Genomic DNA, 16,195 nt, shown 5'->3' on the forward strand with positions numbered 1-16,195 from the left:
AAATGATGTTCAACATGTAACCCACATTATTAGCAAAACCTAAGACTACCTAAATGTCCTATGGAAGTGGGCTGCTTCCGTATTTAGAAATTTTAAATGGTGAAATACACAGCCATTAGCATTGTAATAATTATATAGAAGTTTTAAAATATGGTACAACTTTAAATTATTTAAGTTAATATGATATTAACTTCAAAAAACAACATATAAAATTATATGCATACTATTTTCTCAAATATATGAGGTAAAACAGAAAGGTTAAAGTGAAATATACACAAGTGCTAATTATGGTTTTATTTGGATATGAGATCTTAGGTGTATTTTTTTTTCTAAACATCTGGGTTTTATGGTTTTATTTGGATATGAAATCTTACATGTATTTTTTTCTAAACATCTGGATTTCCAAAACTTTCTACAATAACATTGACTTTATAACTAAAAATCAAAACAAAATTTCAAAAAAAAACCAGACAAACCCTTACACATTCTTCAGGACCAAACTGATTTTCTTTGTTGTCAAGAAGACTCCCCTAATTCCCTCCAACAGATGTCCTTGCTTCTGCTTCCCAACTCCAGAGTGCTGTGGTGTATGTCTCCCATGGTACCTTTCACAATCTACTTTGAACCAGAGATAACTGTAAAATTATATCACCCTTGCTTATACCAAACTACATTCTATTTTTTGTCTGTTGCAGTGCTTAAAAGAATGTCTCTTATAAAGTAGACACTTAGGGAGTATTTGTTCAATGCATAGATTATTTTCTGTCTGACATTTATTCTCTTTTGTCAGCATGTTTTTAAAAGAAATTTTATAATATCAAGTGGTATATAATTATAGGCATTCAAGAAACTTTGCCACTGCCTCTTTTTCTTTGCCTGTGATACCAAAATTACCGAAAACCCTGTGAGACAAGACTGATATCCTCTAAGAAGTTTTCCTGATAATTGAAACTAAGGTTATAAACATGGAAAGAAGATGGAAAAATTCACTTGACTAATATGCATGTCAACTGCAATTATATGTTCTCTTCATATTACTTAGGTATTTGGCTGGCCTCTGACTTCATTATTCCTTCTAGGTCATTCTACTATATAATAGAGACCAAATGAAAGGGGGTTTCTTTGCTAACTAGGAAGAAGTACTACTCATGCTTTCTGTGAGTTATTCATATTCTTATGTTTTTCACTACATAAGTACTAGCATTTATGAATTTTTTTTAAATTCAATGTAAAATTTTTTTTTAATGGACAAAACCAAATGCTGGTTTAAAGGTGAAGCAACTGGAAGTCTCAGATATTTCTAGTGGGAATACAAAATGGTACATCCATATGGAAAAACAGTTTGGCAGTTTCTTACAAAGGAAACGTCTTTTAATTCTTCCCCAAGTCTGTCAGATTTAAGCACTCATTTGAAATATTTCTCACTAGTTATAAAGCATGCCATAAATTTAAGCATCACTATTATTTTCTGCTTTCAATCTTTCCTTATCCTGAGTAAGTTTCAATGTCTTCCACCTTGCAGGGAGATTATTGATGGCAATACTGTTAGGGAATCAAGAAATGGCAAAACCACAAGGAGTTTTACACCATCAACCATCACATAATGCATTTTACACATCCAGTTCACCCTCACCATTTTATTACCTTCCATCTTTGGTCTTATTTCTTTTTCTACATTCTCTTTATGTTTTTCTTCCTTTTACTCTCCTCGTCCACTTAAGCCAATGATTCTCACTCAGTTCAAGGTGTCCATCAGAATCACAGGTAGACATTTTTTAAAAGAAACACCTGGGCTCCACCATGATTCTTCTGAACCAAAAATTGTAATGTGTAGACTTTTCACTTCTATGTTTCAGAAACTACCAGGATGCCTGGGTGGCTCAGTCCGTTAAGTGTCTGCCTTAGAGTCAGATCATGATCCCAGGGTCCTGGGATCGAGCCCCGTGTCAGACTCCCTGCTCAGCAGGGACTCTGCTTCTCCCTCTTCCTCTCCTTCTGTCCCTCCACCCCCACTCATGCTCTCTTGGCTCTCTCTCTCTCTCTCTCTCTCACTCTCAAATAAATAAAATCTTGGAAGAAAGAAAGAAAGAAAGAAAGAAAGAAAGAAAGAAAGAAAGAAAGAAACTACCTATGAGGCTGATGCACACCACTCCTTGAGGATACTAACTTAGAGTTTGTTTAAGGAAGCAAAATTGAACCACTAGTACTACTCCATGCCGTAGATGTTGACACCTAGTCTGCAGAAACTACAAATCTGCTGTAAGTGTAACAGGTATATGCTTTACAATGCCTTTAAGGAAACTCCATGTTAGCTTAGGAAAGTGAAATACTACCAGGGTACATGAAAGCTGAATTAACAGTATAGTACTCTTCATTTACTACAATTTACCAGCTCCTCATCAGCATATTCATCTGCTCCCTGGTACCCATTCTTATTCTCCATTTTGATCAGCTTTTTATCTTCACTTGGAATATTATCTGAAATATAGCAGATGATCAATAATTATTTTGTTTGTGTCTGTATTGATTCTATACTTATTTTACACTTATTTAGTTTTAACTATTTGGAGACAGTCCTATATACTTCTTTTTAAGCCTCCCCTAAAGAGAGATTCCACTCTCACCATTGTTATTTAATATAGTACTGGAAATCCTAGCCACAGCAATCAGACAACAAAAAGAAATAAAAAGCATCCAAATCAGCAAAGAAGAAGTCAAACTTTCACTTTTGGCAGATGACATGATACTCTATGTACGAAAACCAAAAGACTCCACAAAAAAAAAAAAAAAAAAAAAAACACTAGAACTGACAAATTCAGTAAAGTTGCAGAATATAAAACCAATGTACAGAAATTTGTCGCATTCCCGTATACCAATAATAAAGCAGCAGAAAGAGAAATTAAGCTATCAATACAATTTACAATCACATCCAAAACAATAAAATACCTAGGAATAAATCTAACCAAAGAGGTGAAACACTTGTACTCTGAAAACTATAAAACACTGATGAAAGAAATCAAAGATGACACAAAGAAATGGAAAAACATCCAATGCTCATAGATTGGAAGAACAAATATTGTTAAAATGTCTATGCCATACAAAGCAATCTACACATTAAATGCAATCCTTATCAAAATACCACCAGCATTTTTCACAGAACTAGAACAAACATCCTTGTATGGAATCACAACAGACCCCAAATAGCCAAAGAAACCCTGAAAAAGAAAAGCAAAGCTGGAGGATTCATGATTTGGGACGTATATGACAAGGCTGTAGTAATCAAAACAAAATGGTATTGGCACAAAAATAGACACATAGATCAATGGAACAGAATAGAAAACCAAGAAACAAACCCACAAATATATAGTCAATTTATCTTCGACAAAGCAGGAAGGAATATCCAATGGGAAAATGAGGGTCTCTTCAACAAATGGCGTTGGGAAGACTGGACTGCCACATGCAAAAGAATAAAACTGTACCATTTTCCTACCCCATACACAAAAATAAACTCAAAATGCATTAAGGACCTAAATGTGAGACCTGAAACCATAAAAATCCTAGAGAACACAGGCAGTAACCTCTTTGACATGGACTGTAGCAACTTCTTTCTAGATATGTCTCCTGAGGCAAGGGAAACAAAAGCAAAAATAAACTATAGGGATTACATCAAAATAAAAAAGCTTCCATACAGCTAAAGGAAACAATCAATAAAACTAAAAGGCAACCTACAGAATGGGAAAAGTTATATGCAAGTGACATATCTGATAAAAGTGTAGTATCCAAAAATATATAAAGAACTTAAAAAACTCAACATCCAAAAAATGAATAATCCAATTAAAAAATGGGCAGAAGACACTGACAGACATTCTTCCAAAGAAGACATCCAAATGGCCAACAGACACATGAGGAGAAGTCCAACATCACCCATCAGCAGGGAAATGCAAATCAAAACTACAAATGAGATATAACGTCACACCTGTCAGAATGGCTAAAATCAACAACACAGAAACAATAGGTGTTGGCGAGAATGTGGAGAAAGGGGAACCCTCTTGCACTGTCGGGGGGAATGCAAACTGATGTAGCCACTCTGAAAAAAAGAAAGTTTCCTCAAAAAGTTAAAAATAGAACTACCCTACAGTCCAGCAATTGCACTACTAGGTATTTACCCAAAGAATACAAAGATACTAATTCAGGGGCACCTGGATAGCTCAGTTGGTTAAGCATCTGCCTTCGGGTCAGGTCTCAGGGTCCTGGGACTGAGCCGCAGGTCTGGCTCCCTGTTTGGCAGGGAGCCTGCTTCTTCCTCTCCCTCTGCCCCTCTCCCCCATGCTCTCTCTCTCTCAAATAAATAAATAAAATCTTTTTTAAAAATACTAATCTATTGGGATACATGTACCCTGATGTTTATAGCAGCATTATCTACAATAGCCAAATTATGGAAACAGCCCAAGTGGCCACTGACTGATGAATGGATAAAGATATTGTATATATATACAAAAATAGTATTACTCAGCCACAAAAAAAGAATGAAATCTTGCCATTTGCAACAATATGGATGGAGCTAGACAGTATTACGCTAAACGAAATAAGTCAGTCAGAGAAAGACAAATAACATATGATTTCACTCATTTGTGGAATTTAAGAAATAAAACAAACAAAGGGAAAGAAAAGAAAGGAAGGCAAACCAAGAAACAGATTCTTAACTATAGAGAACACACTGATGGTTACCAGAGGGGAGGTGGGTGGGGGGAATGGGCAAAATATGTGATGGGTTCTAAGGAGGGCACTTGTTGTGATGAGCACTGAGTCTTGTATGGAGGTGCTGAATCACTATATTGTACACCTGAAACTAATATTACACTGTATGTTAACTAACTGGGATTTAAATAAAAACTTAAAAATTAAAATAAATTAATAAAATTAAATAAATATATATAAACCTTCCCTAAATTATGTGTGTATAGCGAAAGCAAGTACATTCTAAAATGGGTTCTGGAGTAAAACAGTATTCCCAGCTAACTATGCCCAACAGAAGAGTTTGAGAGACTCTGGACTCCAGGAACCAAACTGAGGGTTACAGAAGGGAGGGTTACAGATGGGGTAACAGGGTGATGGGTATTAAGGAGAGCACCTGTAGTGATAAGCACTGGGTGTTATACGCTACTAATGAATCGTTGAACACTACATCAAAAACTAATGATGTATTATATGTTGGCTAATTGAACATAATAAAAAAATTAAAGAATAAATAAATAAATAAAAACAAAAATAGTGTGGAAGAGGAGAACAAAAGAAGGCTCTTGTAGTCTTGGATATTTCCCACCACATCCTGTTGTGCCCACCCACTGTTGCCAGTAAAAAAAAGTAGCTGTACCTGGACACTCAGCCCATTACAGAACCCCTGTGCCAAGGGTCTGAGAATAATATGAATACCTTGGTACACTGTGATGGAAGGTAGAGACAGCATAGCTGGTAAAGGCAGTGTCACACATGGCGGAAGCACTACAGTACAGGCAGAGGACTATATAGCATGGTGATTTAAGTCCCCCTTAAGTTTTGGATTTGAGTCCCTCTTTACTGCATCCTAGAAATGTAACCTTGGACAAGTCACTTAAACTCTCTATGCCTCAGTGTCCTCATCTATAAAGTGGATATATTTAGAGCCCTATTTATAGACATGATTTTACAGTTAAATTACAGCATGTTTGCAAAATATTACTAACATAAGTTCTCAATGAATGTTAACTGTTGGTGATGGTGATGGTGATGGTGATGGTGATGGTGATGATAACGATGGGAGTAATATTACCACTCAAGGATAAGCATCCCACTCAGTTTACCAAGCCAGGCAGTCTCAATATTGCAGTGATTCCAGCTAGGTTTAGAGGCAGAGACTCCCCCTTTAATGACAGAGAGCTGAATTTTCTTTGCTATCACTACCTTTTATTTATTTCGCCCTATTAGTTTAAAAATCCCTAAATCTATTATAGAATAACTATAGATAGCATTAAACACATGAATTTCCTTAATTGGGCTAAATGGTATGTTATAATAAGTAGCCTAATTCTTAGCTAATTATCATGATTAACAACCTTAACTTTTAACTTTGAAAAGTTCCCTTGAGCAGTTAATCTGCTTGTGGAACCATTTGTATACTGTGGAGGTTACTCTAAAAGAAGCACTACATTGAAAGTTAGTTAAATCTGTAAGATTTAACCTGATGCACCTACTAGGAATGAATTCAGAATGTATATCTGACTTTTTTCTTATTTTTTTAACTATTAAAACAAGAACATCTGAGGAAATTCATGGCCCTCCACAATTCCCATGCCTTCAGATACTAAATAAGAGAGGATTCAACTTTATTTTCTAGTTCCTTTGCTAAGTATTACTTGAGAAACTTGAGCTCATGTGAACAACTGGGTGTAAATCTATTAGCCTTCTTGATCAGGGAAAACAAACAGATGTTTCTGGAGTTAATAAACCAATCCCAGGCTTAATAGAGAGAGGAGAAGAGGACAAAGTAACACTTGAAAGAAAACCCATAATAAAACAATAAACAAAGGAAACCTGGTATTTAAATGAGACAGTAAAAGGAAGAAAGGAGAACAGGGATGGCACAGTTTCAGAGATGCTAAGGCAAGGACATCTGTTTGCATCAGGCAAAGTTGAGGTAGGAAGGAGGGTTACGGAGAACTAGCTTTGTGCTTATAAAGAAGAGTGTCCAGTTTATAAAAAGCTCTCACTAAATGGCAACTATTATTAATTGTGGTTCTAAGTAGTAGTTTTTCAATGTCCAAAAATTCTTTGATACTTCTCCCTTCAAAAGGTAGAGCCTGCTTACCCTCCCCTCGAGTGCCGGTTAGACTCAGTCCATTGCTTCTAGTGATACATAGAATGAGGTGGGTGTGTGCAACAGCTAGTGTGCAACTGCAGAGACGAGGTCATGATAGCCATCTCTACGACTTCGTGGCTTCCTTGGTGCTCTCTTTGGAACACTCACTCTGGGGAAAGTTAACTACCATGTGGTCAGCAGCACTATGGAATAGCCCACATGACCAGGAAGTGAGGCCAGCTGCCAATTGACAATGGGGAATCGAGCCTTTGCTCAATAGTCATGTGAGTGGTCCTTATTGAAAGTGGAACCTCCAGACCCACTCAGCCTCCCACTGGTTGTAGCCCAGACTGGTATCTTGACTACAAGATCATTAGATACTCTTAGCCAGAACCACCTATCTAAGCCACACCTATGTTGTTTTGAGTTGTTAAATTTGGGAGTAATTTGTTACGCAGCAATAAATAATTAATATATGCTACTGTTATTACTTTCAGGAAAGAGTTTAAATTGGGCATTTGCTTTTATTGCTCAGTGTACTGATTTGTGAAACAATAATGAAGTATTAATTCAAACAAACATACTAGTGAAATTTTAGAATCCCTGGAATATCAGAATAATGCTATCCCTGAAAGTACTGCTGCCTAGAAACCTGAGAACAATACAGAGATAAAAATAGAACATAAATGCTTAAGGAATCCTACTTTCTCCTTACAAGTAGTAGAATCCTAGCTTAGTGAACAAGATGTGGATGGATATAAAGGTCTGGGACTTAAAGGGAGGAGCAAAAAGAAATGATGTATTTCCTTCACCTTGTCCAAATTCTCGCCCTACCATTAAGTCTACATTGTTTTGATAAAGAAAGAAAAAGTATAAGAGATATTTAAATAATAGGGGCGCCTGGGTGGCACAGCGGTTAAGCATCTGCCTTCGGCTCAGGGCGTGATCCCAGCATTATGGGATCAGGCTCCTCATCAGGCTCCTCCACTATGAGCCTGCTTCTTCCTCTCCCACTCCCCCTGCTTGTGTTCCCTCTCTCGCTGGCTGTCTCTGTCGAATAAATAAATAAAATCTTTAAAAAAAAGGAGATATTTAAATAATAATAATAATAATAATAATAATAATAATAATAATAAAGTTTGAGGTAAGATAAAAGTACAGATCACCCACAGAAATTTTCTTCTACAGTATTCCTGACATATTATGACTATTTCTTCCATAATTCCATTGATCCAGAATTGGTTGATTTATTTTTTTAAAGCTTGCTAAAATTTAGAAACTACAATTATCAGATTCTTGGTAGGTTGGAATCTCCCTTTCCTCTTGAACACAATCCTGCAACTGGATCAAAATGGAACAAATCTAGCACGTAAATCCTTCAAATTTTGGAACAGTTAATATGTCATCTTTTACATCCAGCAGAGACATGTGACCAGGACACCCTGAAGTGCCTGACACACAGACTCCTAAGTGGGAGAAGAAAATGAAAGAGTTATAAATGTGTAGGCATTCTGATGTGCAGAGGAGGACTAAATGCTAAGGATCAAAATTCATGGCATTAGACCAGATTTCCTGTCTTTTGCTCTAGCTCTCAGCCCAAATTACACATAAATACCCAACATTAAACTATTGAAGGAATGCATTCTCTTCTGTGCTCTTTTCCCTGAACCTGTAGTGATACAGGTCAGACTTATAAAGGTAAGTGAAAGTAATATATTTCGACAGGAGAATAAGTTCTTAACTCTACAACCAACTCTACTTTCAGGTTCTTGTGACTGATTATGGAAAATTTCTATATGCTTTAATGCTATAATTGTAATAAAAACGATTAAATGACCCCTAGTCATATCATCAGTAAGTGTCTTGAGTTAACTCATATAATGATATCCTAAAATGTGTAATAGGATGACTGACCAGTGAGAAATTTTTGGAATTAAATCACCTTATTATTTCATTTGCATAGAATCTAGTCTTTAAAAAAAAGCAACAACTTACATGACAAGCTTGATTAGTTCACAAAGAACAAAGTCAGTACTAATTTTAGTAAAACCTAATTTTAATCAAGCCATATCATTTTCATTCATCATCTTTTGGCTCTAATCACTGTCTTCACTTGACTGCTCAACACAAGTGATTGCTAGTTTTTGAAGGTTAATATACAGAGTTATTATACTACATTTATACCCTTTGCTGCAAAACAGCACAAATTCCTCACACTGCTTAAATATTATTCCTGGAACTACAGGTGAATCTACCTAGTGTCTTTGTGTTTATAAAGACATCACACACACACACACACACACACACACACACACACACACACGTTGACAAGGGAGTGTATGAAGTCACAGGTGTGAGTAATGCCTCATGATGACAAGGGATTCTATGATGACAAGGAAATATATTTGACAGGGTTCAGGCACGGAAATATTTATGTCAATGAATGAAAACCAATAATCAAAGAAATACAAACTCCTGACTCTGATATCCTGAAGATCAGAAATACTATTCTTATACCACAAACTCACCCTTGGCCTATATGCAGCCATCAACTGTTTTATAGATTCTATGATAATAATGTATTTAATACGTGGTTATTCCTTTCACCCTTGAACACTATCTTAACATATTGAATAAAAAATCCAGACCTTGAATGATATTGTAATAAAAATGTTTTCTAATGTGTTAGATTCAATTATGGCAATGAAATAATTTATTCTTTGCTCGGCTGATCAAGGAATACTAAAATTTGAGAAATCTTATATACATACAACTCTAGCTGTACCTTTAATTTCAGTGCAAAATGCAATAGTTACACAAGCATACATGCACATCCACAGAAACACATCCACTTAACGCTTATGGCCCAGTTTATACAACTTTTTGCATAGTTAACATGAGATTCAGCACTGTAACTACCTTTGTCATGTCCTTCTTATCTCCTACCTCTGCAAAAATATTCATAGGTTCAGCTCTGCTTTAGAAATTATGCTGGCACTATACAGGAAGTTTTTAAGCACCTATAACACAACATTCTTGGACTCAGACTCACTCTTGGACTCAGAATCATTAACACAGTATTTGGAACTTAACATCATCTTTGTGATTATTAAATACATGAATAGAGGACATCAGCAAGTCTCCTGTCTAGCTCTTAGTCTGGGGTACAGCTGTCACAACTGCTCATTTCTGCTTATTTCTAAAGTAACATTCTTACTATTCAGAGGATACTGATAACCAGATCCCACTCTCGCTCATTTATTCCTGAATTGCTGTCTTATTAATGTGCCCAATGACCTAATCTCTTGGGGCCTGACATTTTACTCAATATCCCACTCAAATCCTCAGAGCTTTCTTCAGTTACAACTTAGGGTCTAGGATCTTGCCACAGACCAAAATCTGTCTGCACAGCTGTCTGTCTGATTCATCTATTCATTCCCATCTTACATTCAACAGGGCCTGGTTCTGTTTACCTCTGATAACACACCATTGTCCTGGACTGAACTATTCAGAGCCAACGATGGAACAGGATTAATACCTACGGATAATGTCCATGCCTTTAAAAACCAGGCCTCGAGCAGACTATCTCCACACTGGGCTTCAAATTGTGCATCATATCACTCCAGCTGTCCCTTTTTCTCTACAACTCGCCCAGCCAAGTGGAGTAGATCCTGAAATATTACTGTCCTGATCAATCCAATCTGTAGAAAAATGTCTCTTTTATTTCATATGCTTGGAATTGAATCATGTAAGTAATTCATTGGAACCTAAGAAAGGATTTACCAATACTACCAACACCACCAAAAAAAGTAAACAGAATCATAAAATGTAAAGGTTATCTCTATAAAGTCATTTTATAAATATCTTCATTTACAAGAAAGCCATGTTTTTCTTATATTTTAGTTGCCACACAGATACTATGAACTGAAATTCAAATCAGATGGCAAATTAATTCTGAAATATTTTTTAAATGACAATTTATGCTTTACCCATCTTAAATGTTTACTTCTGGAATGTCTTTATCACTTGAGTTCTATTAAGATGAAGCAGAGCACCTCTGGGAAACTCCCACTGGAGTTGTCTCCTACTTAAGATTACTATGAAAGACAAAAATTAACTTCTGGGTGCTACCGAATGGTCTGAAAAGCTGGAGTTATTAATATCTGGATAAATAACAGAAAACATATTTAATCTGATACGCTTCTAACACCTTTTTCTAAAGTCTTATAATGCAGGCACATGCTGAATATACAAGAGCTATTTATGGTACATGCCTACAAAAACATAATACAATTCATATATATCTTTTCTATAATTAATTTTGCCAGAAATTTTAAGTGAAATAAACAAGAGATGACCATAAAAAAATAAAAATCTTTAATCCATTACCTTGCTTTAGTCAGTAAAATTATCTTATTGACACATCTATGATAGTTATAATAATGACCAATACAGGGTTTCAGCCTACGTTTCCTTTTTCCCTTGACAAAATGTATTACTTTAATATACTTCTAAGGGAACAGTCAAAGACAAAGATGATGAAATTTTACAATGAATTTATTTGGAATAAGCTTTTTCAAGATATGCCCTAGTATTAGAACTAATTCTCCTTAATCTCTTAAATCCACAGAAATATACAATGAAAATGATGTGATTTTTTAGGCCCCATAAGATGTTAAATCAAAGACAGACACAGAATTTTTAAAAAGATTTTTAACATCAGATAAAATGAGAAAGGATTCCACTTGAACTACCCTTACCAGAATCCTTCTTTACCCCAGAAACCAAATTTCTACTCAGTGGTGTTACTGAGTTATACAGAGTCTGACAGTCCTCGCTGGGACCTGATCATGATGAAAAATGTGGTTTTACAACACCGTAAGTTTTATTACAGCTTAAGTCAAGTTGAGGTAACCATGCCTTTGCAGCACTCTATTCTCTGTTTTGCTTGCAACAGTTTGCTCGATTCTCCCTTCCTTCACACCACTTTCCCCTCACATGCCTTCAATAAGACATTCCTTAAACCTCCTCCCCTACACTTCTTTCTCTCTCTAAATTCACTCTCTCCTCATGTGTCCAATGTAAACTTTCCAAGAACTTGTTCTTGGTTATATCCAGCTTAATTCCTGCCTTCTTCATATATGAAGACTGTGGAAAGAATCCCTATTTCCCCATATCTCAAATTCCAAATCGTAGATGGTGCTACAGAACAAAAATATACAAGGGCATTAACTCTCTTTTCAGAACATTGCATTTTATTAGTTCATATTCACATTAGTTCATATTGGTACTAATGTATTAGATACATAACAAGTGTACCTTCACTTCAGAAAAATTCTTGAACCCAATCTTTTTTTTTTAATGTTTTTTTATTATATTATGTTAGTCACCATATAGTACATCCCCGGTTTCCAATGTAAGGCTCGATGATTCATTAGTTGCATATAACATCCAGTGCACCATGCAATACGTGCCCTCCTTACTACCCATCACCAGCCTATCCCATTCACCCATCCCCCTCCCCTCTGAGGCCCTCAGTTTGTTTCTCATAGTCCATAGTCTCTCATGTTTCATTCCCCCTTCTGATTACCCCCCTTCTTTCTTTATTCCTTTCTTCTCCTACTGATCTTCCTAGTTCTTATGTTCCATAGATGAGAGAAATAATATAATTGTCTTTCTCTGCTTGACTTATTTCACTTAGCATTATCTCCTCCAGTGCCGTCCATGTTGCAGCAAATGTTGAATATTCGTTCTTTCTGATAGCTGAGTAATATTCCATTGTATATATGGACCACAACTTCTTAATCCAGTCATCTGTTGAAGGGCATCTCGGCTCCTTCCACGCTTTGGCTATTGTGGACAATGCTGTTATGAACATTGGGGTGCATATGGCCCTTCTCTTCACTACGTCTGTATCTTTGGGGTAAATACCCAGTAGTGCAATGACTGGGTCATAGGGTAGCTCAATTTTTAACTTTTTAAGGGACCTCCACACTGTTCTCCAGAGTGGCTGTACCAACTTGCATTCCCACCAACAATGTAGGAGGGATCTCCTTTCCCCACATCCTCTCCAACAATTGTTGTTTCTTGCCTTGTCAATTTTTGCCATTCTAACTGGCGTAAGGTGGTATCTTAGTGTGGTTTTGATTTGAATTTCCCTGATGGCTAATGATTTTGAACATTTTTTCATGTGTCTGTTAGCCATTTGTATGTCTTCATTGGAAAAGTGTCTGTTCATATCTTCTGCCCATTTTTTGATTTGTTTATTTGTTTCTCGTGTATTGGGTTTGAGAAGTTCTTTGTAGATCTTGGATACCAGTCTTTTATCTGTAGTGTCATTTGCAAATATATTCTCCCATTCCATGGGCTGCCTCTTAGTTTTTTTTGACTGTTTCCTTGGCTGTGCAGAAGCTTTTTATCTTGATGAAGTCCCACAAGTTCATTTTATCTTTTGTTTCTCTTGCCTTTGGAGATGTGTCATGAAAAAGGTTGCTTTCGCCGATGTCCTATAGGTTGCTGCCTATGTTCTCCTCTAGGATTTTGATGGATTCCTGTCTCACATCGAGGTCTTTCATCCATTTGGAGTTTATTTTTTTGTATGGTGTGAGAGAGTGGTCAAGTTTCAGTCTTTTGCATGTAGCTGTCCAATTTTCCCAGCACCATTTATTGAAGAGACTGTCTTTTTTCCACCAGATGTTTTTTACTGCTTTATCAAATATTAGTTGCCCAAAGAGCCGAGGGTCCATTTCTGGGTTCTCTATCCTGTTCCCTTGGTCTATGTGTCTGTTTTTGTGCCAGTACCATGCTGTCTTTGTGATCACACCTTTGTAGAACAGCTCGAAATCCGGCATTGTGATGCCCCCAGCTTTGTTTTTCCTTTTCAACAGTTCCTTGGAGATTCGGGGCCTTTTCTGGTTCCATACAAATTTAAGGACTATTTGTTCCAGTTCTTTGAAAAATGTCCTCGGTATTTTGATCGGGATAGCATTGAAAGTGTAGATTGCTCTGGGTAGCATGGACATTTTAACTATGTTAATTCTTCCGATCCATGAGCATGGAATATCTTTCCATCTTTTTATGTCTTCCTCAATGTCTTCAAGAGTGATTTATAGTTTCTAGAATATAGGTCCTTTACATCTTTGGTTAAGTTAATTCCAAGGTAACGTATGGTTTTTGGTGCTATTGTGAATGGGATGGATTCCCTAATTTCTCTTTCTTCAGTCTCGTTATTCGTGTATAGAAATGCAACTGATTTCTGAGCATTGATTTTGTATCCCACCACATTACTGAATTGCTCTATACTTCTAATAGTTTGGGAGTGGATTCTTTTGGGTTTTCCACATAGAGTATCATGTCATCCGCAAAGAGAGACATTTTGACTTCTTCTTTGCCAATTTGGATACCTTTTATCCCTTTCTGTTGTCTGATTGCTGTTGCAAGGACTTCTAGTACTATGTTGAATAATAGTGGTGAGAGTGGGCATCCTTGTCGTGTTCCTGATCTTAAGGGAAAGGCTTCCAGCTTTTCCCCATTGAGAATAATATTTGCAGTAGGCTTTTCATAGATGGCTTTTATGAGATTGAGAAATGTACCCTCTATTCCTACACTCTGAAGGGTTTTAATCAGGAAAGGATGATGTATTTTGTCAAATGCTTTTTCTGCATCAATTGAGAGGATCATATGGTTCCTGAGTCTTTTCTTGTTGATATGATGTATCATGCTGATCAATTTGCGAATGCATCCCAGGTATGAATCCCACTTGGTCATGATGGATAATCCTTTTAATGTACTGTTGGATTCTATTAGCCAGGATCTTGTTGAGGATTTTGGCGTCCATATTCATTAGGGAAATGGGTCTGTAATTCTCCTTTTTGATGGGGTCGTTGCCTTGTTTGGGGATCAAGGTAATATTGGCCTCATAGAATGAGTTTGGTAGCTTTCCTTCTGTCTCTATTTTTTGAAATAGCTTTAGGAGAATAGGTATTATTTCTTCTTTGAATGTTTGGTAGAATTCCCCAGGAAAACCGTCCGGGCCTGGAGTTTTGTTATTTGGAAGGTTGTTTATCACTGACTCAATCTCTTCATAATTAATTGGCCTGTTTAAGAAATCAATTTCTTCCTGTTTCAGTCTTGGTAGTTTATAGGTTTCCAGGAAGGCTTCCATCTCTTCCAGATTGCTTAATTTATTGGCATATAGCTGTTGATAAAAGTTTCTAATAATCCTTCCAATTTCATTGGTGTTGGTCGTGACCTCTCCTTTTTCTTTCATAATTTCGAAGCTGGACTTAAAAAAATCCACGCACAGGAATGTAGGTTACGGGAGGTTAATGACTCAATGAAACGCTACAATGTCAGAATCATCGGCTTCCCCGAGGGGGTGGAGAAAAACAGAGGTCTCGAAGAGATATTTGAACAAATTGTAGCTGAAAACTTCCCTAATCTAGTGAGGGAAACAAACATTCGTGTTCAAGAAGCAGAGAGGACCCCTCCCAAGCTCAACCACGACAAACCTACGCCACGTCACGTCATAGTGCAGTTCGCAAATACTAGATCCAAGGATACAGTATTGAAAGCGGCCAGGGCAAAGAAATTTCTCACGTACCAAGGCAAAGGTATCAGAATTACGTCAGACCTATCTACACAGACCTGGAATGAGAGAAAGGGTTGGGGGGCATTTTTAAAGCTCTTTCAGAGAAAAACATGCAGCCAACGACCCTTTATCCAGCAAGGCTGTCATTCAGAATTGATGGAGAAATAAAAATCTTCCAGAATCGCCAGTCACTAACCAATTTCCTAACCACGAAACCAGCCCTACAGGAGATATTAAGGGGGGTTCTACAAAGGTAAAAAGGCCCCAAGAGTGATACAGAACAGAAAGTCACAGCCGATACAAACAAAGACTTTAGTGGCAACATGGCATCATTAAAATCATATTTCTCAGTATTCAGTCTCAATGTGAATGGCTTAAATGCTCCCATAAAACACCACAGGGTTGCAGATTGGATAAAAAGAAATGACCCATCCATTTGCTGTCTACAAGAGACTCACTGTGAACCCAAAGATACATTCAGACTGACAGTAAAGGGATGGAGTACCATCTTTCACGCAAATAGACCTCAAAAGAAAGCTGGGGTAGCAATTCTCATATCAGATAGATTGGATTTTAAACTAAAGACTAAAGTTAGACACAGAAGGGCACTATATTATTCTTAAAGGATGTATCCAACAAGTAGATATGACAATTATAAATATATATGCCCCCAACAGGGGAGCAGCAAGATACACAAGCCAACTCTTAACCAGAATAAAGAGACATATAGATAAAAATACATTAATAGTAGGGGACCTCAACACCCCACT

The sequence above is a fragment of the Ursus arctos genome, unplaced genomic scaffold (assembly GCF_023065955.2).
Source record: "Ursus arctos isolate Adak ecotype North America unplaced genomic scaffold, UrsArc2.0 scaffold_11, whole genome shotgun sequence".
Lineage (NCBI taxonomy): Eukaryota > Metazoa > Chordata > Mammalia > Carnivora > Ursidae > Ursus > Ursus arctos.